Below are 26,537 nucleotides of genomic sequence, written 5' to 3' on the forward strand. Positions count from 1 at the left end.
ACTGAGATTTGTTTCTTGGATTTTCAAGATATAGGTGAACCCCCAATATTGATGAAAAACCCGCTTACACAATGACGAGAATCCGGGCATGATGCCCAATCTGAGTCACAAAAAGCAACTAGGCGAAGAGAGGGCTTATATGTCATAAAAACCCTGTGCCTGGATTTCCTAGAAGGTAACTGAGGCATCTGATTGCAGCATCAAAGTGAGGTCTTTGGGGGTCCTGCATGAATTGACTTAGATGATGCACTCAGAATGATAAATCGGGTCGTGTGTGCGCTAAAAAATTTAACTTTCCCTAAATTCTCTAGTATGTAGTTGGATCAGCAAGAGGCTCCCCTGAATTGGCATGGAGTTTGCAGTTTGGGTCCAGCGGAGAAGATACTGCTTTGAATCAATGCAGTCAAATTCTTGTAGCAAATCCAAGGTAAAGTTTCTCTGACTAAGCATGAGTCCATTTGGTTCTCTGATTATCTCCAAACCGAGAAAATAATGTGCATGACCTAAATCCTTAATTCTAAACTCATGATTACGAAAATCCTTTAGTCTGCTAAAGTCATCAATATCATTCCTAGTAAGGAGTATATCATCAACGTATACAGCCACAATTGACACCTTAGATCCAGAATTCTTAAAAAATAAAGAGTGATCATTTAGTGAATGAGAGTACCCTTTGAAATTCAAAGTTGCTGTGAGTCGAGTATACCATTGTCCTGAAGCTTGACACAACCCATAAAGAGATTTTTTCAAAAGGCATACATGATTCGGTGAAGGTGGTTGCATACCAGCTGGAAATTTCATGTAAACTCCTTCTTGTAAATCTCCATGTAAGAAAGCGTTGTTGACATCTAGTTGGAAAAGTTTCCAATTTTTCTTAACTGCAATTGCCAACAAACATATATGGTTGTCATTTTTACCATTGGTGAAAATATTTCATTGAAATCAATTCTTTCACGTTGAATGCCTCCCCTGATCACCAGTCGTACCTTTAGCCTTTCTACACTTCCATTTGAATTATATTTTACCTTGTAAACCCACTTACAAGGCAAGGCTTTCTTCCCTTTTGGCAACTCCACTACTTCCCAAGTCTTATTTTGTTCTAAAGCTGCAAATTATGTATCCTTAGCTTCTAGCCATCCTAGATATAAAGCTGCCAGAGAATAGGAAGTTGGCTCTAAAATATGTGTTATAGAATTGAGTATATTTTGATTGACGAACATTAAGGCTGCAAAAGGTAGAACAGTTGGAGAAGGAGGTGAAAGAAAACAAGAATCTGTGAGATCAGATAAAATCACAGTGTTGTAGACATAATCACTGAGATAAGATGGAGTTTGATGAGGCCTGCTAGATCTCCTAAATATAGTATCCAACATTGGTGAAGGTGGAGGGGTATTAAGTGAATGTTGGATATGAGTAGGATGAAAAGAACCAGGGGAATTTTGTGATTCTCTGAAATTTTATAATGATCTGGATGTTTAGGAAATGTAGGATCTGGAGTAAACTAATTAGGTGTACAGATACAGGAGGTGTAGTGTATGTGTTATTGACTGAAAATATGGGAGGATTAATCTGAGATGAAAAGGGAAAGACATTTTCATAAAAGATCACATTTCTAGACACAAAACACTTTTTAGATTGAAAGTCGAGCAATTTGTAACCCTTCTTCCCAAAAGGGTAATCCAAGAATACCCAAGGCACAGATCTAGGATCTAGTTTAGTCCTATGTTGTGATAAAGTGGAAGGATAACATAAACAACCAAAGACTCTTATAGAAGAATAATCAAGCAATTTTTCAAACTTCTCATAAGGTGTTAATGTAGAACCTTGAAAGGAAACCTATTAATAAGAAAAGTGATTGTAAGAAGGCAATCTCCCCAATAAGAAATTGGTAAATGTGATTAAAAAAGAAGAGCTCTACATGTTTCAAGTAAGTGTTTGTGCTTCCTCTCTACAACCCTATTTTTTTAAGGGTAGCCACACATGTTATTTGGTGGATAATCCCTTGTGAAGAAAAAAAATATGAGGTTGAGCTGCTAGAATCTAGCTCAAAAGCATTGTCTAACAGTTCCCTACCGAGACAAACTCTCAACAGATCCTACGCGTGCTGGGAATACCTCTTCCGTGCGTCTTTCTCGTGGCAGGAACAGAACAACAGGGAAAGACCCGGTCCAGGGCGAGCTTTATTTATTTAAGAGAGAATGGGGAGTGAATCTTATTATTCTAACTTTTGTGTTGAATTGTCTTTCAACCATTGCAAAAAAAAAAATTGAGAAGAGTAAAGGCATTGTTTTTGGTATTAAAGAGGTATGTCTAAGTTCCTCTACTATAGTCGTCAACTATAGTTATAAAATACTTATACCCATCATGTGTGCTTTGTTTATGGAGTCCCCAAGTATCTACATGTATAAGCTCAAAAATAGAAGTAGAGGAGATAGCACTGGACTGAAATGGCAATTTAGTTTGCCTTGCTAGCCTACATACTTGACAGGGATCGTGTATTTGAGACAAAGAAGCATTTGGAATAACTGAGACTATATTCATGTTTGAAAAAGGCATATGCCCCAAACACTTGTGCCAAAGGCTTACATCAGTAGACCCTCTAAGAAGATTAGAAACTGAATTGGAAATTGCGGCATTTACTGGCTGATTAGAATTGAAAACAGAATTAGAAATTGCAGAATTACTAGGCTGCTTACAATTGACCTTAAACTGAGAAACACCTTGATTTCTATCCTTAGAACTAGACTGACTAGACTGCATTATAACACCATAGGAAGAGATGATGTGTATGATTAAAATTGTGATTATTACGAGCAAGCCAAATGTGCCACAAAGTATATGAAATAATAGTTTGATTATTTATAAGGTAAGGAATGGGATTGGTTTGAGTCTTAATAAGAGGCATTAACCATTTCGAAGGGTGTGACAATCTATTGATGTGGTTAATAACATCCATTAAACCTAAGTGTGTTTACATGGCTTGAATGTTTGGACCATGTAGAAAAATGTGATTATTAGATTCCTGTACGCTATTACAAATTTTGCAATGATCGTCTAAGAGTATACCTATATGATGCAATAGCAGACAATTAAACTGTTTACACAACTTCTGAATAGAGAGTAAGTTGTATCTGAAACTTGGAACATAAAAACATTTGAAAGAATGAAATTTGGAAAGACCTTGACATTTCTCCAATGAGTAACTTTTATCTTGTGTTAGGTAAACTAATGTAAAGGTCTGTTTACTTGCTTTATATAAACATGATTGATGCATCATAAGTCATGTGTTCTTATGCGCCTAATCTAAAATCTAGGTGAGAGAATTGATTGAAGAAGAACAAAAAAATGATTTGGAGTTAGGCAATGCTTTACCAACACAGTTGGCAGACACTACGGCTTCAGAGTTTTGCTCGTTCTGACCTTGACCTGTTGAAGTAAGTTGAAAAGTTGATTAAGTTGCTCCTGAGTTATAGACTTGTTACCAGATTCTGATGGAATTTCTGATCCTGAATAAGCTGCATTAAATCACTGGACAAATCTGTAGTTGATATAGCTGAGCTCCATTACATTAGCCAAATCTGTCCTCCATTGTCCAAAGATTCTTAGCAGTCTTTGAATAAATAATACTCTCTGTTATCTCCTTGGAGAGTGAGTTGAGCAACTAAGAAATTACCATGTCATTGCAGCGATAGGCTTGTGAGAGAGTTGAAGTGCCCGCTGGTTCAACAAAGCTTCCACCAATAAACCCTATTTTATTTTTGGCAGACAAAGCAATGAGAACTCCTCTTCTCCATCCAGCATATCCTTTTCCATCAAATATGGAATTTACCAGGAGCATCCCTAGAGAGTCTGAAGGGTGAAGATAGTAAACATGAGTGGAGTCAATTACAATAATACTCCTAGAATCAAGGGTAGAGGTCTCCTCCGCGGTAGATCCCATGATGAAGAGAGCAAGAAAGAATATTGAGAATGAAGAAAAAGAACTCTGCAGAAACCTAAAGGATCAGCACTACTCTTGATACCATATTAAAACACAAAAATGAGAAAATTATTGATTGTCTTTCTTGCCTAAGTTGTGATGTACATCCTAGTGTATTTATCCAAATAAATGGAACATTCTAATGCCCATAAGGTGCCCATACTAGCGTCTATTTTTTAGTTTGTCTTGTGCTATATACACTTTTTGTTAAAATCCACATTCTTTCTATCGGTTGGAGTCAATTGTGGAGCATGTGTGAAGCATCATTCAACTCCTTTTGTTTAGACAACAATATCTGCTTCTTTTCCCTTTCTTTATCCACAACTGCATTCGACATCCCAATAATATCCATCACAATCTTCTACGTGAGTAGTATATTCTTAATTAATACTCATCTCTTTTATAAACCCGAATTGATTTGCGAAAATAAAGGAAGGCAGCATTACGTCAAGCTTATCATGCACGCTCTAGAGATTATTTTATTTATGAAGTTGCTCAAGCTAATAGGCCGCATTCGAAAAAAGTTTGGACCAAAGGTTTCTTAGGCAATAACATCAAATTGGTATGTGTGCCTATCATAAAATACCCTTACCATATTATGCATATCATCCTACAAATATCCTAATACTTTTGGTAGAACAAATCAGAGAAGCTATCCATATGGCAAGCACTTGCTTCACTTAGCTTAAAAACAGACCTTATGACATCCTTCAAGGATGGAGGAGTGCAATGAGCCATATTAGCCTCCTGATATACCATCGGTGAAATATGTTCTAACAATCCATAATTATTCAGTTCCTCCTCATGTGTGAAATACTTTTGAAAAAATGAGATAGCATCCGAAGCCATTTAGTCAATAGATTCAACCCAATCTCCCATCAAATTTTGGAATCTTTTGCTCCATTTAGTTAAGACTGACTTGAACTTTTTTATTTGTTATTTAAACTTACCACAACTATTTTCAACCTCTTAAGCATACATTTATCAGCTGATCTCCCGTTCCATCGTTTGAAAGGACTATCTTTGAATCTTACTTCAAATAATCCACAATAGTTCAAAAGGAAAAAATTTCACACTCTAGGGGATAGACTAGAAGCCCTCTAATCTTTTCTTCCTCATTCATAATAATATTAAAACGCCCCAAACTAATAAGGATAATTTTATGTCACTAGCTAAGTAATACAAATATCCTATGATTCGAGTCTCTCTAAGGCATTATATTTGGCATAGACTAAATTGGCAAGTATTGCCTTACTAAATTCATATAAGAATAGTCTGAGTGTGTTTTTTTGGTAAGCAAGATAATATTGCATTAAAACTTATAAGAAATAGTTACTACAGAGAGGGGGATGCCTGATGTGCATCGCCATTAGTAATGTTAGATAAGTGTCTATTACACGGATGATGACCACATAGATCAATGGAGTTCTCTACTATAGTAACGCCATTGGAAGTGGTGGTTGCATGTCCGTCATTAGTGGCAACAAAAAGGTTTGGTTCCATATCCAGGGCCTGTTCCGTTGTTCTGCACGTTGTCTTCCTATAGCGTACATCTCCTGCTTGCCAGTTGCAAAATGGTATTGACAAAATCTGGTGGCTCTTCCAAAACAGTAGGTCTTGTAGCTGGTGCCATGCTGTAGTTCGCTTTAGCTAAACGATCAGCCACCTCATTTCCCTCTCTGTAGATATGTGCAGTTGCGACAATAGGCATTTGGTTCAGGAGGTGCCTGCAGTCAGAAATTATATTAGTATAAAGCATGTTATCATTTTTTAGCAGTGTTAGTACCTCTGATGCATCGACGTTTGTTTCCAAAGGAACTAAATTGCGAGTAGTTGCCAATTCCAACCCATGAAAGAGGGCTTGTAATTCTGCAGGAATACTGTTTGAAGTGTCAATGTTACCTGCAAATCCTATAATCCAATTTTCGTTTGAATCACGTATGAGTCCCCCTATACCAGCTTTGTGAGTTGCTGAGGATGCAACTCCATCATTATTTAATTTAAAGTAATTTGGTTTAGGAGGGATCCATTTTATGGGCTTTATTATAGTGTTTGATTTTGTGTGCAGGGTGGTGGCCAAGTAAGTAAATTCCAGTGCTTGGTTAGTGACAAATTTGGTTCCGGACTCCACTTTATCTTAGGTCTGTTCCAATTGAACACTTCACCTACTCAAAAAGTGTACCTATTAGATATTTTTCGCTGACATGGCATGATGTGTGAAATTCACCTTCAACTAGCGCGTGAGAAGCATTATTTAGTCAAATATTTATTTTATCTATTCTTCTTCCTTCTATCTTCTTGCCGCCACTTCTTCCCATCCACCACCTTACCACCACCGTCGACTTCACCACCATCCATCTTTCTTCTTCTACTTCTTTTCCAGCCACCTCATCTCTTTCACTAGCCTCGTTTTCCTTCAGATTTGCTATTACAACGCCGCTGCCGCCTCATTTCTTCCTCAGGTTTTCAGATCTGCCACCACCTTCTTCAGCTTCACCCATTTTTCTACAATAAAACCAATCAAGAATACATATGGATAGCTCTGGTGCAAATCTCTCATTTTAGTCAGCTATGAACTTCACCAAAATCACCTGATACATTGTCCATCTACCACCATAAAACCAGCAAAAAAGAAAATAAAACGAAAAAAATAAAGCTGAGGTCAAAAGAGAAGTCAACGGTCCTGTTTGAGTTGCCGGGAATCATGGTTGTTCCACCGGTAAAAACCAATTCTAAGACTTTATTTTTTTAAATTCAAAGTATTCTCTCTAATAGAGATTAGAGAGGGCTTGAAGAAGAGAGAAAAAGGAAGATACGCCAAGAACCACTACTAGCAGAGAGAGAGAATCGTTACATATTTGAACGGAATAGTGGGGGACGACGGCAAGTGGAGAGAAGGTGACAGCGGCAGCAAATTAGGATTATGTTTGAATATATTTTTTTTTACTCAATAATTATCTTTTTAAAATTTATTTTGGTCCCAATGCCACGAGTCTTGTTTTAATTAGTCAAAAAGCCATGTCATCCGCGAGTGCATTGCACACAGTCTTTATTTTTGCTGGGTGTCAAAAAAGTATCTAATAGGTACTTTTTTGAGTAGGTGAAGTGTTCAATTGAAACAGACCTAAGATAAGGTGTCTAGGAGGAAAATCAGAACAAGTTTAAGGGGCTGCATATGATTTTGGCCAATTCTTTATGTTTTCAAAAAAGGAACACTTTTGAACCAAGCCTAAATTAAAACTTAAGGGGTCACGTGTCACAATATATAAATTTTATATTGTGACCAATAGACCCTTGTGGTCCGACCCTTCCCCGAACTCCATGCATAGCGGGAGCTTAGTGCATCGGGCTGCCATTTTTATTGCATTACAGATTAAGGCCTCATTTGTTTATACTAAGATTAAGACGTCTAAATCTGAATATATATATCTAAATATTAATATGAGTATTATGATTTAAACGTCTGAATACACATCTTAATATTAAGTTGTATTAAGATCTAAATACTGAAATATTAAGAATGTTTGTTTTCTAATGTATAAAACTTGTCTCTATTAAAAAATTGATAGGTATACATTCAAATCAAATCAAGTGGTATTTCGTGGATGAAATGTGGATGAAGAAGTTATGCAAGTCACGGAATAACAAATCACACTCTTTCAGACAAACCAATCTTTGAGCACCAAAGTCAATCCTGGCTCAACCACAACTGGTTCTTTAACCACTGCTAACCAACAACAACTAGCAACATCCCTAACCTTGTTTGAAATAAAACAAGCCCTATTCTCCTTTCAACCTTTCAAGGCGCCTGGCCCAGATGGATTGCGTCCATATTTCTTCCAAAAATATTGGAAAGAAGTGAGTCACTCAGTTATCAATCTTTGTTACAAAGCTTTCACTCGAAGTCAGATTCCACCAGAAATAAATAAAACCTATTTGTGCCTCATACCAAAAATAAAAAATGCAACTTCTATTACCCAATATCGCCATATAAGTCTTTGCAACACTATATATAAACTAATTACAAAAATAATAGTGATTCGTTTCAAGCTATTCCTACATAAAATCATAGGTCCCACACAGTCTAGTTTCCAACAAGGAAAGCGAGCTTTTGACAATGCAATCATTATCCTAGAAATTCTTAATCACTTCAAAAATAAGAAAAGAGGCCACACTGGCCAAATGCTTCTAAAACTAGACTTGGAAAAAGTTTTTGATAAACTTGAATGGTCTTTTATAAAAAATACTCTCCGTTATTCAACCTCCCAAACACTCTCATCTCCCTAATAATGTCTTGCATCACCACGTCTTCCATATCTATCTTGATAAACGACTCACGTACAAACTATTATCAACCATCTAGGGGTATACGACAAGGGGATCAACTATCTCCTTATATCTTTATTATGTGTCTAGAACGTCTCTTAAGGAATATTTTTCAGTCAGTAGATTACCTACTATGGAAACCCATACAAATATCCACAATGGGCCACAATTATCCTACCTCATCTTTGCAGACGACATCATTCTTATCTCTAAAGTAAATAATACCAGTTGTCACACTATCATTGACATTCTTAATAATTTTACTACTTTATCCGGACAAGCTATAAATTTCTAAAAATCCAAGATATTTTTCTAAAAAATTGCACTACTGAGGCCAAAAATCATATACTGTCTTGCTTTAGCATGAATGAAGGTATAACTTTTGGCAAATATTTGAGTTTTCTAATGTTTCAAAAAAGACCTACGAAATCAGATTTTCAATTCCTCCTAGATAACTTCAAGGCCAGATTTGCAGGATGGAAAACAAATTTCCTATCATTGGCAGGTAGAACAACCCTTATTAAATCAACCCTCACTAGTTTGCCCAACCATATCATGCAATATATTACAATTCCTAAAAATATTATTAAAAAATGGAGCAATATATGCGCAACTTTCTTTGAGGCACTACTCCTCTAAAAAGGAAAATTCACTTAGTCAACTGGAAAAAGGTCACTACTCCAAAACTATTGGGAGGCCTAGGTATACAAAGACTTGAACTAAAAAATAAAGCTCTATTAGCGGGGCTATCCTGGAACCTATTTCACTCACCCAATCAACTTTGGGCACACACTCTTATACAAAAATATAAGAATAAATCTACAACAGGGTGATTTTCTAATACTTGGCAAAGTATCATATTGGGTTGGAAACACTACCAACATAGAATCTAGTGGCAAGTGGGTAGCAATTCTAAAATAAATTTCTGGACAGATGCTTGGATTGCTCCAAACACCATAATTAGATCACTCAATACATGGTCCTATACCTTTGAACCACGTTAGCAGGACTATAGCTACCTATAGATATCAAAATGAATGAAATTGGGAAGAAATTCCCTTTAATCTTACGAGTCACCTAAAAACATTATCAATAGGATCAATGTGCCTATCTACGCCACTAAATTTGATACTATATATTGGGGTTTAACACATCAAGAAAAATTTACTGTGCAATCAATATATTCTAAATTACTTCAACATGGCCTAACAGCAACATCACAAACACCCCAATATATGTTAGTTTGGACTCAAAAGACACAAATAAGTGTAAAAAAAAAAAGGTGACCATAATATATATAACGCCAGAAAACCTGGCGCTATATAATAACGGTAACTGCACCGTTAATGTATAGCGCCAGGTTTTCTGGCGTTATACACTGTCACAGTGATATAACGCTAGTTTTCTGGCGTTATACACTGACACAGTGATATAGCGCCAGAAAACCTTTTATATCCTTTTTTCCTGACCCCAGTAGAGTACAATAATTCTAAAGCGTATAGTGCCAACTTATTTGGCGCTATATATGTAAAAAAAAAAAAACTTCCCGGCTCTCCATTTTCTATATAAAGAGGTTAGAATCGCATAGAAATGCATTCAAAAATTTTTTTAACTCTTGTTGAAACGTCTGTTGTTGTTAAATTCTCCAGCATTTTTTTGTTATGTCTGAAGAGCGTAGGATAAGAGTTTCATTATATTGGGGTGGTGAGGTTGTGATGGAGAATAACTCTGTGGGCTACAGTTTACCTGCTAAGTGTCATGTTAAATTGCCACTGACAATGGAGTACGATACATTGATATCGTTGTTATGCAAAAAAATGAGTGTGAGAAAACGTTCGGTGATATTTAAAGTAACCGGAAGATATCCTTATTCCGTCACTCCGCAAGGGGTTGCTTTTTACTCGGAGTTTAACATCGACGATGATGAAACTTTGAGTGATTTTTTGAGGACTCCGGACGAATGTCGGGATTTTCTTGTAATCACAATGTTGGAGATGTACGTGAAGGTCGAAGACGTTCCAAAAAATGAGGTTGTGCGTAGTAGAGATAACCCCCAGTCATCGGGGGATTATTATGGAACAGTTTTTGCCGGACAAGTTCCGGATGAAAGAGTTATCTTTGATTTAAACTTATCACCGCCGGTGAATGAGCAGCGAGAAAATAATTTATACCCTGCTTTCCATAACTCACAAGACGAGTGGTAAATTTCAATTTTCATTTGTGTTAATTATGTATATTTTTGTTGTATTTGAATTTGTATTAACGCTCACATATTTAATAGGGGGTACCGGCCGGATATGAATTTTACAAGTGGCCCATCCGGTAGTCATCACCTAATTGATAATGTCCATCATGGAATTTTATCACATTACGACTTGTAAGTGAAGTGATTTACGCAAAATATGGAAATCATTTATTAATTTAGTAGCTTATATTTTTGTTGGTTGTGCAGTGAAAACGAGCAAGTTGAACTCACTCAATTGCCCGAAAATGATGTGTTACATCGAGACCTGGCAGATGCACAGAGTGAGGAACAGAACAGTGATTACGATAACAATGCGGATGAATCCGGGGATGAGACACCCTTTGCTCGTAAGGATGGTGATGCAGAGGATGAGGAGGAAGGACCTGATTTGAAGAGAGACCCCCCTAGACGAAGAGTGTATGAGTCCGAAGTGCCGTTTCATTCAAGAGAGATTCCTTACATTGATAACTTGCCAACCGTGCCGGATGTGGAAGCTCTCACAAGGGATTTTGATGAAATCCGGACAGCAATGTGGGATGAGTCTAGACCAACGGTACTTGCAAAGGGGATGCTTTTTCCTGATAAAGCGCGCCTAAGCAGGGCTTGTAAAATGCACAACGTAAAAGAGTGTCATGAGATGCAGGTATGGGAGTCAAGTCCGACGGTATACAAGGCTGTTTGCCGCAGGTGGTTTTGGCCATGTAATTGGATGTTGCATGCGACCAAGAAGAAGACAGGTATGTGGAAAGTGGGTAAATACATTCCCACCCACACATGCGAAATGGACACATTCAACGGGAATCACTTCAACTTGGATATTGACTTGATTTCTCTTGTTCTTATTCCACACATCGAACAGTCCATAAGGTATAAAATCAAAGAGTGCATTACATCAGTCCAGCAGGAACATGGCCATACCATTACTAAAAGAAAGGCATTTCTCGGGCGCAAACGAGCGTTTGAAATAGTGTATGGTAACTGGGATAAGTCATTTGCAGATCTGCCTAGGTACATGGCTGCACTACAGCATTTTAACCCCGGGACGGTTGTTGAGTGGAAGCTTGAGCGAAGTGCAGGTAAACCAGAATATATATTCAATTACGTGTTCTGGGCGTTTAAACCAGCAATTGATGGTTTCTCGCATTGTCGCCCCATAATATCCATAGACGGCACTCATGTCTATGGAAAGTACGATATCAAGCTGTTAATAGCCGTGGCAGTAGATGCTAATGGACAGATATTTCCTCTAGCTTTTGCTATTTGTGCCAATGAAAGCCAAGAGACGTGGACGTTGTTTTTGAACCATATGAAAGAGCACGTTGTGAAACAACGTTCCGGTATCTGTCTAATATCTGATCGGCATGGTGGTATCTTAAGTTCTGTGGAGAACTTGCCTGCATGGCAAGAACCTTATGCCTACCATCGTTACTGTGTTAGGCATTTGAAAGCCAATTTCCAGAAGGCATATCCCAATAAGGATCTGCATGATTTGATGTGGATGGTAGCAACAGACCACCAACAACATAAATTCCGGAGGCACATGGAATATATCAGGCAAGAAGATGAGGCAGCCTATCGTTGGTTAATGCGACATGACCCTGAAAAGTGGACTTTGCATGCGGATGGTGGCTGACGATGGGGAACTCTGACTACAAATGTGTCAGAGTCTTTCAACGGGTTATTAAAGTCGGCAAGAGGATTGCCTGTCACTACCATGGTGCGGATGTCGTTCAAGCAAATGGCGGAGAGGTTCGTTGAAAGGTCTGCGGCTGCAACGTCATTGATGGAAAGGGGTGTTGAATTTATGCCAGTGCCGATGACGAGATTCGAGAAATACAGACGACGAGCACATTGGCATTCATTTTTGTAGTATGATAATGAAAGAAATGTTTTTGAAGTTCGCACCGCTATCCATCAAAATCGGGGTAATAATGTGCATACTGTAAATGAATCTGCAAGATTATGCTCTTGTGGAAAAATGGTCCATCTACCACATGCCTTGCTCACATGCCATCAAGTGCTTTAAACAAGTTGGTTTAGGTGCAACCAACTATGTTGATCGACAATATAGTGTTTCAAAGTACCTAAACACATATAGTGGTCAGTTGCAGCCACTGGGTGCTGAGCATTATTGGCCTCCTGAACCATTTAAAATGGTGTGTAACAAGTCCTATTTGCGTAAAATACATGTGCAGAAGAGAACGCGTATACGGAACCAAATGGATGTTAGTGATACAGTTTATGCGCGAAAATGTTGTATATGCTCGCAAACAGGACACGACCGTAGAAAATGTCCTTTGGGTGGCAACAGTAATCAAGCTCGGGGTGGGTGTTCTTCTAGTGTACCTAACTACCCATGAGTTGATGTTGTAATAATTAGTTAATATGTGTATGTTGCCTGATTTATGAAATAAAATTATGCTTGTAATAAAATAATTTTTTTCCAAGTCCAGTACATTACCACTCTTCTATATATAAGAAAAATAAAGATACTTTGACATTAACATAATTCAACTTTCACAATATTTGGTTTGATTCTAGATAATGGAAGAAATATCGGTCCACTTATTTCACCTTTTTTTCTTTTTCGTTATTTTTCCTCTAGGAATATTTAAATGTAACACGAATTTTCATTTAGTATGTGTGTGTTGTCTTGTCGAACTGAAAAAGCTGACCAGCTGACATAAAGTAGTCTTGTCAACATCATGATATGTAACACGCTAAATATAGTGCCATTATACCTGGCGTTATGTGTGTGTTGTCTTGTCGAACTGAAAAAGCTGACCAGCTGACATAAAGTAGTCTTGTCAACATCATGATATGTAACACGCTAAATATAGCGCCATTATACCTGGCGTTATGTGTGTGTTGTCTTGTCGAACTGAAAAAGCTGAACAGCTGACATAAAGTAGTCTTGTCAACATCATGATATGTAACACGCTAAATATAGCGCCATTATACCTGGCGTTATGTGTGTGTTGTCTTGTCGAACTGAAAAAGCTGACCAGCTGACATAAAGTAGTCTTGTCAACATCATGATATGTAACACACTAAATATAACGCCATTATACCTGGAGTTATGTGTGTGTTGTCTTATCGAACTGAAAAAGCTGACCAGCTGACATAAAGTAGTCTTGTCAACATCATGATATGTAACACGCTAAATATAACGCCATTATACCTGGCGTTATGTGTGTGTTGTCTTGTCGAACTGAAAAAGCTGACCAGCTGACATAAAGTAGTCTTATCAACATCATGATATGTAACACGCTAAATATAATGCCACTATACCTGGCGTTATGTGTGTGTTGTCTTGCGCTAAATATAGCGCCATTATACCTGGCGTTATGTGTGTGTTCTCTCGCCTATAAATAACGGGCTCATTGTAGTCATTTTGTGTGCTCAAAATTTACTAAACGCAAATATTTCATTAAAAGAAAGATTTTTTTACTAAAAGGAAATATTTCACAAATGGCTCAACCTCTTCGTCCACCAATGTGCTACTGTGGAAAAGCATGCGTGATGAACAGTCGCTGGGAAGGTCGTGATGTTGGACGCCGCTACTGGCACTGTATGAACCAGTTGTACAAGGTTCCCGGCGAACCTATGTGTGAGTTTGATGAATGAGTTGATGAACCATGTTATCAGGAATGCTACAGAGAACAACTGCAATCTCTTCATAATAAGTGGTTATGCCAACTGGGAGTACAAAGAGAAAGCGATAGAATTATTACAGAAATGAGGGAGAAACTAAAGCAGGTAGGAGATGAAAAATGGAGAGCAGAATGGAATTGTGAAGCACAGAAGGAACGTAAAAATAAATATAAACGGGAACTTGCGGAGGTGAAGGCGAGAGTGAAAGAGTTAGAAGGAGAAAAAGAACAAATGGAACAACGATTTAAGTGGTTGGAGCGGAGAATAAATGGCAGCCGGGACTAAACAATGGCCTGTATGTGCTTAGTGTATTTTTCATATTTTATGTATTTTTATTATGTTGGCATGTTATGTTTGTGTTTGTGTTGTTGTTATGTTTTCCTTGTTTGTTGTACTGAAATTTATTTTAATTAGTGGCATTTAAGTTTAAATGCTTGTGTTGTTATACGAAACAATAAAACACATGGAGAACTAAAAAAAGTAATGGATATATTCAATTAAATATTGTTGTTAATATGTACAAAAATATTATTTACACCAAATAAAAAAAAAGGAAGGCCGACTCAATGTGTCCCGCATCCGGTGTGTCTCAATGTAGCCGTCGGCCTGAGGCGTATCCCCTCCCGCCCGGGTACGCTATCAGGATCATCATCATCAAGTTTTCTCCTTATAGCCGGATGCGGCGCAGGATGACATGTATCGATGGTGCTGTCAGGTCCAGTAGAATGCTACATAATAATATAAAACTTAGTTTAGAAAACTACATAATAATTCATAAATAATTCATAACAATTTATATTATCTTACCATAATCGTGTCTGGATCCTGAATGTAGTCATCTGTCGCAGTATCACATGAAGCCTGGAAAAAGGAAATTAATATAGTGTAACAAAATAAATAAGTTATAGTTAAAACAAATTCAAATTCAATACTAATAAACTCATACCTGCGCATGTGAAGAGCTGCCATAACTCAGTCGGCGCCCACTAAATAAATCTCGGGTCGGTCGACCCTCATCAGTGGTAGACGGGCCAGGGAAATATCTACCCCAATCCGCTCCTTGAAAATCCGAGCCCGTGATCAATAGTTGACCCGATGGGGTCATCTGTGATGGCACTGGAGTGTCAAAAATTCCCAGGCTGTAAGACGGCATGTCAGTCTCATGCATGCCACCTGCCATATCAGCAGCAACATCATCATCAGGAGCATCATGGCCCCCCTGCTGAACACCACCTCCTCGGGCAGCACGAGGTCGTCGGGCACCACCACCTCGTCGGGCACCACCACCTCGTGGGATACCACGACCTCGCTGGTACGTGGCTGGGTCAATATAATCAGCCTCGTGTGCCAAACGCTGATCCGATCGGGCTCGCTGCAGTGTCTGGGCAGCCAAATCCATGAATCGACGACTGTAGTCCTGCATGACCACAGGATCGTGGACATAACTCTGCATCTGCTGCCCCATACGATAGACGGTATGCAGTCCAATCGCCTGCACAAAAGTAAAGAATTTAAACTACGTATTTGGCACGAAATTACAGGTATATAATTAATTATAACAGAAAACATACCAGAGCCTCGTGTCTCCCGGCGTATGAGACGTACCGACCTTCTGCCTGATGAACTGGGTTCCCGATAAAAAGTCGGGAAACAGTGCGGTACCATGCCATATAACCTTCAATAGGAAGGTGCTGCGGAGGTGGGTTTAAGTCACCTCGCCTGTCCCAAATAGCCAGCTGGGCGTTAAGCCAGTCAATAAATGTGTCGTCCACCCTAGACCGATCATCCCTCTCATAATGTAAAGGATGCCATGCAGGCGGAGTCGGTATAGGCTGCGGCATGCCAAACTGACGAAAAACCCGCTCTGAGGCATGATGCTCCACAATATCGAGGCATGTGAGAGGGACAGATGCCCTCCAAATATGTCGGCCGAACGTACAATACGCTGGCAGGGTACCTATCACCTCCTCGCCGTACGGCGTCTAGATGAACTATCAAATAACAACACAAACCCTTAGTATGCACAACACTAAATTAAACAATAACTGGTACGTTTAGTTAGATATTCACCTGTGCGTCCTCCAGCAAATCCAAGACATCCCTGATGCGGGGGAGATTATGATGGGCATCATACTCTCGTTCAAGTCTACGACGCATAACCCACCTACAAGCTAGAGGGAGATTCGGAATGTCTACATTAGCCGGTAGCTGTGGTAAAGGTGGCCGAAGCTGCAGAAATCGCTCCCAGACCCAAACCTAACATAGAAAGTTGATGTATAGTGTCAGATAAACTATAACTAGGTAGAATTGTAACTAACGGACATATTCGTTGAATATGTTGTCACCTATAGAAGCGGCAGGAAGCCACAAACGTCTCTCTGTGTGCCCATGGAAGCCCGACACATCTGCCTGTACAAAAATGAGAGGACAGCACCACCCCAGCTGTAGCTGGCTGTATCCTCAAACCGGGTGATATGATGCAAAAAACGGAGGCTCACTAGGTTCCCCGAAGTGTTCGGGAACAAGACCCCCCCAAATAGAAGGAGCAGCAACAGCCTCGTGTATCGCTGCACATCCACCTCCGCTGACTCGTCGGTGATAGTATCGTGGAGCTGCACCAGGTGGTCTCTAATGGGGACTAACTGTATGCGACTGACCCCAGACGCTACCTCCTAGTCCTCCGGCATGAAACCAGTGAGCATGTGCAGCATATCCCAATATGCCTCCCGCGGATAATATCTCATGGTCGTAGGGAGTAAAACAGGCAAGCCATCAGCGGACAGGCCATATAAAATCTCTGCATCCTGGAGTGTGATGGTGGCCTCGCCAATGGGTAGATGGAAAGTGTGCGTCTCCGGTCGCCACCGCTCAATCATGGTCGTGATCAAAGCATAGTCGAGCTGTATCCGACCAATCCTAATAATCCTATAAAATCCCATCTCCTCCAAGTGATGGACCACGCGGGGATGTAGAACGCGGGGAGGACTCAAAAACTCCCATAGTAGATCCACTCTCCTGGCCCGAAACGTCGTAGTAAGCAACTGTCCCTCCCAGATATACTCGGATCTATGCTGGGGCTGTAGGGCTAATAGATCCGACGTCCGAGGGCCGGGATGTATAGGCGCATCCATGTCGTCAACTGTAAAATCATAATTTTTAATAACTTAATTGTACAAATTATCATTAATAATTATGTATTTTTTTTATAATTGAAATTCATATTTTTTAATAACTTAATTGTATAAATTACTTACGTATGGGTTCCGGGCTCGATATTTTGAGGCCCAGTGGCACCAAATTATCATTAATAATTATGTATTTTTTTATAATTTAAATTCATATTTTTTAAATAACTTAATTGTACAAATTACTTACGTATGGGTTCCGGGCTCGATATTTTGAGGCCCAGTGGCACCAAATTATCATTAATAATTATGTATTTTTTTTATAATTTAAATTCATATTTTTTTAATAACTTAATTATACAAATTACTTACGTATGGGTTCCGGGCTCAATATTTTGAGGCCCAGTGGCACCAAATTATCATTAATAATTATGTATTTTTTTTATAATTTAAATTCATATTTTTTAATAACTTAATTGTATAAATTACTTTCGTATGGGTTCCGGGCTCGATATTTTGAGGCCCAGTGGCACCAAATTATCATTAATAATTATGTATTTTTTTTATAATTTAAATTCATATTTTTTAATAACTTAATTGTACAAATTACNTCTGCGTCCTGGAGTGTGATGGTGGCCTCGCCAATGGGCAGATGGAAAGTGTGCGTCTCCGGTCGCCACCGCTCAATCATGGCCGTGATCAAAGCATAGTCGAGCTGTATCCGACCAATCCTAATAATCCAATAAAATCCCATCTCCTCCAGGTGATGGACCACGCGGGGATGTAGAACGCGGGGAGGACTCAAAAACTCCCATAGTAGATCCACTCTCTTGGCCCGGAAAGTCGTTGTAAGCAACTGTCCTCCCAGATATACTCGGATCTATGCTGGGGCTGTAGGGCTAATAGATCCGACGTCCGAGGGCCGGGATGTATAGGCGCATCCATGTCGTCAACTGTAAAATCATAATTTTTAATAACTTAATTGTACAAATTATCATTAATAATTATGTATTTTTTTATAATTATAATTCATATTTTTTAATAACTTAATTGTACAAATTACTTACGTATGGGTTCCGGGCTCGATATTTTGAGGCCCAGTGGCTATATGTTTTTTTTATAATTGAAATTCATATTTTTTAATAACTTAATTGTATAAATTACTTACCCATGGGTTCCGGGCTCGATATTTTGAGGTCCAGTGGCACCAAACTATCATTAATAGTCATATATTTTTTTATAATTTAAATTCATATTTTTTAATAATTTAATTGTACAAATTACTTACGTATGGGTTCCGGGCTCGATATTTTTGAGGCCCAGTGGCACCAAACTATCATTAATAATTATGTATTTTCTTATAATTTAAATTCATATTTTTTAATAACTTAATTGTACAAATTACTTACGTATGGATTCCGGGCTCGATATTTTGAGGATCGAAATACCAGTAATAGATACTAAAACAAAAGGAATTCTAAGCTAAAATACTACACATTACTACGCTACAAGGCTCTAAATTTTACTACGCTAAAAGGGTCTACGTTTTACTACGCTAAAAAGGTCTAGATTTTACTACGCTATAAAATAATCTAAACTAAACATAAATAACAAATAAATTTAATTGCAAATAAAACACAAAACGGCATGAAAGCACATATATATAAACGAGAATATTAACAGACAAATTTATTTGACAAATTTATATTTTTATATAAAACAGTAAAATTAAATCCGGATAAATTTAAGATGCTAATTTCGAAAATAAAACCACCAACCGAAATAGAACACATAAAAATCAAATAATATGCATTATTATAAAAGTTTCAACTTAAAATAAATCGAAATACCTCGATTTAGAATTTTCGGAAAGCAAATAGATCGAAAAATTTGACTCCGAAAGCGTGAATCAACAATAACAAGAAGCTCTACTCGAGTGTGGGACCTACGTTCTTCAAGTTTTATGTGCCGGGGGGACCCAAAATTTTTTTTTTTTTTAGTGGCGGACAGAGGGGGGACCAATTTTAGGAAGGGGGATTAGAATAATGGAGGAAGAAGACGGGGGAAGAAGAAGATGGAGGGTTTTTTGGGGAGGGATATAACGCCACTATTTCTGGCGCTATATCACTTCAGTGTATAACGCCAGAAATAGTGGCGTTATATCACTCTGACAGTGTATAACGCCAGAAATAGTGGCGCTATACATAAACTGTCCAGTTACCGTTTATATATAGCGCCATTATTTCTAGCGCTATATATATTTTTGTTACCTTTTTTTTTATACCTATTTATGTGTTTCGAGTCCAAAATAGCAACATTTTAGTTTCGGACTCGAAAACTTTAGTTATCTATTTTCCCAAGGCTAGGTATTAGACTATCATGTGAACCATTACTATAAGCAACTATATAAAACAAAAAACCATTCTTTTCAATTCATTTTTTTTCGATTCTTTTCAGTTCTTGCATTATTTTTTCGATGGGGCTGAAACTTGGCATTTCGCAAGAGGTCCTCCAGTTAAAATTATCACATCTACTTCAAAAGTTAAGTATGTCAACTGATCGTCATAAGTGATTTATGGGAAGTCTGGTTGAACAACAAAGAAGAATAGTTTTAACACAATATGGACGTTTAATTAAGTCACGTGCTCAAACGGTGAAAACATCATCCTATATAATTTTTAGGTAAAATTGCATATGTCAGATTCTGTGTGCGGGTAAAATCGTTTATAAAGTTACATTTGATTTTCCAGTGTGGAAACGAGAGGGAAGCATGATCTGGCATGACCTCGAGCAAAGCCGGGGGTTCCATGTCTCAGATTCAGGAAGAACGAATGGTGCGCCCGGGGACCGGATACGGCTGAATATCGGTTCCGAGCAGAGTGAAGGTTCAACGGTTAAACATGATAAGCGGGGAGGCGTAAAATCCGCCCTCAACTGGATATTACGATGCGAATCCCGCCCGAAATCAACTGCAGATCAACACTTACTGGGAAGAGAAGATTTTTACCTTATTTAGACTTGTACTATGATTGAAACTCCCCTACTATAAAACGGGAGAACTTTTTTATTTTAAAACCACTGTAGATGCGCATATCAAAGCAATAAAAGTTTATTTTTGTTCTCTAGCTATTGTTCAGTGTTCTTCAGCTGCTTATTTACATAGTTGCAACCGAGCCCATCTCGAGGGCTCGACCGAGGTCAATTTTCAGTTTTCATCCAAAAGTCAGGCTTAATCCATCACACCTGGTTTGATAGCTTTGCTTCTTTTTACTTTACTTATTTTCTATTGATATATCATTCGTGTTAAATTAAATCATATATCCTCTAAACCGCGTACAAATTTAATTGTTACTCATTTTAAGGATAAATTGTTTGGCGCCCATCGTGGGGCCAAGTATAATAGCGGTGATTTAATTCGAATCTCCAAAACATACCCATTTTACACTTGTTCTTTGAAGTTTGATATAATGTTAATCTAAAATTGTCAAATTCTCACTCTGCTTACTTGAACGTTGACACCGAGTCATGCCACCACTGTGAATAATAATGTGGTACCCAGCAATAAACTACCCCTGTTGATCCCAATGGAGTCCCAATCGCTGACCCGGTCGACGCTAACTCACAGGTTGCCATCTACATCAACCTGCCAACTGACCCCGAAAACAACATTCGCGAGGCACCCCGGCCATCGGCTCGAAAAGCACCCGAAGGGAAAGGTGATGGAGTTAGCTTGCGATTGATTTTCGAAATGATACAAGCTCAGCAAGCGGCAATAACATAGCTACAGACCCAAAGTCATGCCCGGAATAGTATCGAGCCCGAGCGGGTTAGAGAAATGCTCGAATGGATGAGCAGATTGCCGTGGAACCAGATAAGTTCGGGACCGGGGAAACTTCCGAGGTCATGCAAATGCTCGAAGCACTAAGCGGTTGGAATCTGGTAAGAAAAAGATAGAGGCAAATGAAAGGAAGGTGGAAACTTACAACTCGAGAGTCGATCAGATCCCGGAAGCGGCTCCAATATGGAAAGGGCAAGATTCCAAAAAATTCATTCAAAAAACTTCCCCCCTGAGTGCGGCACCGAAGCCAGTTCTGAATGCCCGACATTCTTAAATATAATGGGACCACAAATCCAAACGAGCATGTAACCTCATATACATGCGCAATAAAAGGCAATGACCTAGAAGACGATGAGATCGAGTCGGTGTTATTGAAGAAATTTGGGGAAACCTTGTCCAAAGGAGCGATGATATGGTACCATAACTTGCCTCCAAATTCTATTGATTCATTTGCTATGCTTGCAGATGCCTTCATTAAGGTCCATTTGGTGCCAATCAAGGTCGAGACGAGGAAATTAAACCTCTTCAAAGTTAAGCGGAGAGACAACGAGATGCTTAGGGAATTCGTGTCAAGGTTCCACATAGAGCAAACGGATCTGCCCCCGGTTGCAGATTATTGGGCCATTCAGGTGTTCACTCAAGGGATCAACCCTCGAATCTCCTTTTCTTCTCAACAGTTGAAGAAAGACTTGGTGGAGCACCCAGAGGTTACTTGGGCCGATGTCCATAACAGGTATCAGTCGAAGATCAGATTCATGGACGACCAGCTAAGGGACCCCTCGGGGTTTTTTTTATCGCAATAGAGCGAATGACATGTCTAAAAGAATTATGGACCAGGAGCCAAAGCTGGTCCGAGATCAGTATCAGCCATACAACTCAGACAAAAGGAGAAACAGATTCGGTCGCCACCCTACCAGGAACGACAGGAGAAGTGATCAAGGACCTAGCAACTGGGGTCTGATAAGTAAAAAAATTGTTTTGATAGGTCATTAGTGGGCAGGGAAGCCCCTAGGTTATTGGAATATAACTTCAACGTGGATGCTGCAAGTATAGTGTTGCCCATTGGTCGCATCAATAAGACCAAATGGCCTACGCCACTTCAGTCGGATCTCGCACAGAGGGATCATAAATTGGTGTGTAAATACCAAGGTACCCATGGTCACAGGACCAAAGATTATCGGCAGCTAAGGGAAGAAACAGCTCGACTATTCAACAAAGGGCACCTTCGGGAATTCCTAAATCAGTGGGCCAAAAATTATTTCAAAAACAGGGATGCCAACAAACAAATTGAGCAATAGGAGTCTCAACACGTGATAACATGATCATTAGAGGAGTGAATGTCCTACAAGTCCCTATGATAAAACAAACCAAAGTTTCTATCACAAGGGAAAAATGCATTCGGGATTACGTCCTAGAGGGGTCCATCTCGTTCAGCGATGAGGATGTTGAAGGCATCATACAGCCTCAGAACGATACGCTGGTAGTATCCGTACTTATCAATAAATCTCGATTTAAACATGTGTTAATTGATCTTTGTAGCTCGGACAACATCATCCGATGGAGGGTCGTAGAGTAATTGGGATTATTGAACCAAATCGTGCCGGCAGCACGAGTATTGAACGGATTCAACATGGCATGCGAGACGGCGAAGGGTGAAATAACTCTACCAGTAAACACTATCGGGACCATACAGGAAATGAAATTCTACGTTATCAAGGGGGATATGAGGTACAACGCCTTGTTCAGGAGGCCATGGGTTCACAGCATGAGGGCGGTGCCTTCAACCCTACATCAAGCATTGAAATTTTCCACTCTGGGAGGAATCAACACGGTCTACGGGGAGTTACCAGCCGAAAAGGAGATGTTCGCTGTCGAGGAAGTGATGTCGGCACCCACAGTCTCGACATTGAAAAGTAGGGGATTGGTCGAAGAAAGGAAAACCAAATAGCAATCAACGATTTTGACCCTGACTGAGCTGGAAAAATAGGAGGAGCACACAACAAACAAGGAGGATGATTATGGTGTCCCGAGATCCTTTATAGCACCCGATGATACCGATGCCACTAAATCGATAATCGAGGAATTGGAGTAGGTCATACTAATCGAGTACCTACTGGATCGAAAGGTATACCTAGGCACAGGGTTAACCCCCAAGCTCAAGAAAAGACTTATTGATTTACTTAAAGCTAACACCGATTGTCTTGCTTGGTCCCACTTAGATATGACATGGATCCCATTGGAGGTGACGACTCACAAGTTTAGCTTGGACCCAAAATTCCACTCGGTCAAACAAAAGAGGAGGCCGCAATCCAAAATCAAACACGCATTCATCAAAGACGAGGTATCTAAACGTTTGAATATAGGATCCATCCGGGATGTTAAATACCCGGATTCGTTAGCTAACATAGTGGGCGTACCTAAAAAGGAAAACAAACTTAGAATGTGTGTGGATTATAAGGACCTAAACAACGCATGTACAAAGGATTCATTCCATTTGCCTAACATAGACCAAATGATCAATGCGACGGCCGGGCATAAGATACTGATTTTTCTCGACGCCTGTTCTAGGTACAACCAAATTCATATGGACTTCGGCGACCATGAAAATACTTCTTTCATAACTAAATTTGGCACCTACTGTTTTAGCGTAATGTTGTTTGGGCTAAAAATGCTGGTGCCACGTATCAACGCCTAGTTAACCGTATGTTCAAAGAATAAACAGGAAAGTCAATAGAAGTGTATATTGGCGATATATTAGTTAAGTCCTTGCGAGCAGAGGACCACTTGAAGCATTTGCAGGAAACCTTCGACATATTGAGGGAATACAACATGAAGCTAAATTCGGTGAAGTGTGCCTTCGGGGTCAGCTCGGGAAAGTTCCTCGGTTTCATAGTATCCAATCGGGGAATAAAAGATCAACCGGACAAGATAAAAGCCATAGAAGACATCACCATAGTTGACAATGTCAAGGCAGTACAAAGGCTGACCGGGCGGATAGCCGTATTGGGCTAATTTATTTCGAGGTTGTTCGACAAAAGCCACTGATTCTTCTCATTACTTAAGAAGAAGAACGATTTCTCTTGGATCACGGAATGCCACCAGGCTTTAGAAGAACTCAAACGATACTTATCGAGCCCTCATTTGCTGCACACCCCGAAGGCGAACAAGCAACTATACCTATACTTGACAATTTCTGAGGTAGCGGTAAGTGGTGTCCTAGTTCGGGAAGAAGAAGGTATGCAGTTTCCTATTTATTATGTTAGTAGAACCCTAGGCAATGCCGAAACAAGGTATCCACACTTACAAAAAATTAGCACCCGCCTTATTGAGCGCATCTAGGAAATTAAAGCCGTACTTTTAGTGTCACCCCTATGTGTCGTGACCCGCTAAGGAATGTTATGCATAAGCCCGAGCTCTCAGGCCGTCTGGCCAAATGGCCTATAGAGATTAGCCGGTACGATCTCGAGTATAAATCTCGAACTGCCATAAAATCTCAACTTTTGGCAGACTTCATGGCCGACTTTATGCCGACTTTGATCCCCGAGGTTTAGAACGAATTACTACTTGCCTCGTGGACTAGCTCAGGGGTTTGGACCCTGTTCACAGATGGTTCCTCTAACGTGAAGGGGTCCAGGTTGGGAATCATACTGAAACCACCTACGGGTAACTTAATAAGGTAGTCTATCAAAACTGTGAAATTGACTAATAACGAAGTCGCGTATGAGGCTCTGATTGCAGGTCTAGAACTGGCTAAAAGCCTGGGGGCTGAGTGATCGAAGCCAAGTGTGACTCCCTCCTCGTAGTTAACTAAGTCAACGGGATGTTTGATGTAAAAGAGGACCAGATGTGGAGATACTTGGATAAATTGCAAGTGACCTTACAAAAATTCAAGGAATGGACTCTACAACATGTACCTCGAGATTAAAATAATGAGGCCGATGCGTTGGCCAATCTAGGGTCGTCGGTCGAATCCGAAGAATTCAACTCTAGAGCAGTAGTACAATTAATGAACTCGGTAATAGAGAAAGGTCACTTCGAGGTAAACCCGACATGCTTGACTTGGGATTGGAGGAACAAATACACAGACTACTTTTAGAAAGGGAAATTGCCGTCGAGTCCCAAGGAATCGAGGGCTCTATGTAATAAGGCTGCCAAGTTTGGCTTGGTTGGTGGAAAATTATATCGAAGATCATTTTTTGGGCCGTTAGCAAGGTGCTTAGGGATAAGGGAGACCGACTACGTGATGAGAGAAGTACACGAGGGTACCTGTTGAGACCATTCGGGAGAAGAGTCCTTAGTTCAGAAATTGATCAGAGCCGGTTATTACTAGAACAAGATGGAAAAAGATGCGAAAGACTACGTTAAAAAATGTAACGAATAATGATTTATCAACTAGAGAAGAGTCTTGAACCGGTCCTTTCCCCCGGCCGTTTATGAAATGGGGATGTACATCGTCGGTCCCTTGCCATGGGCACCCGACAAAGCCCAATATATATTACTCATGACCAATTATTTCTCTAAGTGGGTCGAAGTACATGTGTTCAAGAAAGTTTGGGAAAATTGGTCATTGACTTCATCTGGGATCATATAATATACCGCTTAGGGATACAAACCGAGAAAACATACGACAATGGGAGGCAGTTCATCGGCGGCAAGGTTAGTAAATTTTTCGAAGACCACAAAATCAAACGATCTTGTCTACACCTTAGCACCCTAGTTGAATGATCAAGCGAATCAATAAATAAAACTATACTTTAGAACTTGAAAAAGAGATTGATCGACTCAAAAGGAAAGTGGAAAGAAATTTTGCCCGAGGTCTTGTGGTCATACTGAATGACTTCGAAGTCAAGCACCAGTGCAACACCGTTCTCTTTAGTCCATGGCGCAGAAGCTCTGATTCTGATGGAAGTAGGAGAACCGAGCCTAAGGTTCCAATACGCTATAGAGACGTCAAATAACGAGGCCATGACCACAAGCTTAGACTTATCTGACGAAAGGCGAGAAGCTGGCCTAGTCCGGTTAGCGTCCCAAAAGCAACAAATGGGGAGATACTACAACCGAAGGGTAATCCTTCGACACTTCCAAGTCGGGTACTTTGTATTAAGGAAAGTTGCGCTGTATACCAAGAATCCAAACAATGGGAGACTAGGCCCGAACTGGGAATGTTCGTACAGAGTCATCAATATAATAGGGGAAGGCTCGTATAAGCTCGATTGAGGGAATAGTGTACAATTACCCAACAAGTGGAATGTGGCATACTTAAAGCGGTACTACTGCCAAGTTACAAACATAATTTCCTTTGTAGTTTAGTACATTTTGAGCTAACCCGTGCAGGTATTAGGTCGAGGTAAAATATGAAGATTAGGTCTA

Source organism: Nicotiana attenuata, chromosome 10 (assembly GCF_001879085.1).
Source record: "Nicotiana attenuata strain UT chromosome 10, NIATTr2, whole genome shotgun sequence".
Lineage (NCBI taxonomy): Eukaryota > Viridiplantae > Streptophyta > Magnoliopsida > Solanales > Solanaceae > Nicotiana > Nicotiana attenuata.